This window comes from Psammomys obesus, unplaced genomic scaffold (assembly GCF_907164565.1).
Source record: "Psammomys obesus unplaced genomic scaffold, mPsaObe1.curated_primary_1811, whole genome shotgun sequence".
In the NCBI taxonomy this organism is placed as follows: Eukaryota; Metazoa; Chordata; class Mammalia; order Rodentia; family Muridae; genus Psammomys; species Psammomys obesus.
The window spans coordinates 39,472,561-39,473,686 of record NW_026585504.1 but is presented as its reverse complement, the minus strand read 5'-3'; positions in this window follow the sequence as shown (position 1 = coordinate 39,473,686).

Here is a 1,126-nt window from a genome sequence, read left to right as displayed (position 1 = left end):
GCAGGAGGTTTCCATCTTATGAATGGATACAGTTGCTGGATAAAGGTAGGTAATCATGCAGGAGGTTTCCATCTTATGAATGGATACAGTTGCTGGATAAAGGTAGGTAATCATGCAGGTGCTTTAAAAAAAAAAAAAAAAAAAAAACTTCCAGTGTGCCCTGCTGCCACTGGAACCACTATACAGTGGTTCTCAACCTGTGGGTCACAAGGCCTTTGGGGATTTGAATGGCCTTTTCACAGGGGTCACATATCAGATATTTACATTACAATCCATCACAGCTGCAAAATTGCAGTTGTGAAGTAACAACAAAAATACTTTTATGGTTGGGGTCAGCACAACCTGAAGAACTGTATTAAAGAGTCACAGAGTGAGGAAGGTCGAGAGCCAGTATGTATGTGCAGGTTTGACCCACCGGGAGGAACTGTGGGACATGGGGGAGGGCTCTAGAAGAGGTCCTCAAACACTGTGGGTGGGAAGTTGTTCTTTGGCTCCCCTGATGGTTCTCATGGGACTCTGTTTTGTTTTGACATGGAGTTTTGCTCTGTAATATGAGCTGGCATAGAACTCATATCAGTCCTCCTGCCTTAGCCTCCTAAGTGCTGGGGTCATGGAACTCCCTGATTTCTCTCTAGAGTACTGTTATAAAGGGTCCAACCTATCCCTGCCTGTTCTCATTCTTCCTCATCTGGCTCATGATGTGACACTTTGTTCCTGACATGCTCCTGCCATGATATGCCACTGTCTGTTGCCCAGCCTAAGGCCAGACCTCCTGATCTTGGATTTGAGCCTCCAAAACAATGATCTAAATATTTTTTTCCTCCGTATAAGAGACTTGCTTCAAGCCACGTGATGCATGGCTTTAAACCCAGCACTCAGGAGGCAGAGGCAGTTGGCTCTCTGAGTTTGAGGCCAGTCTAGTTTACAGAGAGAGAGTTCTAGGACAGACCATGAAGAGAAACCCTGTCTCAAAAAACCAGGCAGAGACATCTAGATTGTTTCCAGTTTCTGGCTATTATGAATAAAGCTGCTATAAACACAGTTGAGTAAATGTCCTTGTTGTGTGGCAGAGCATCTTTGGAGTATATGTCCAGGAGTGGTATAGCTGGGTCTTGAGGTAGAACTA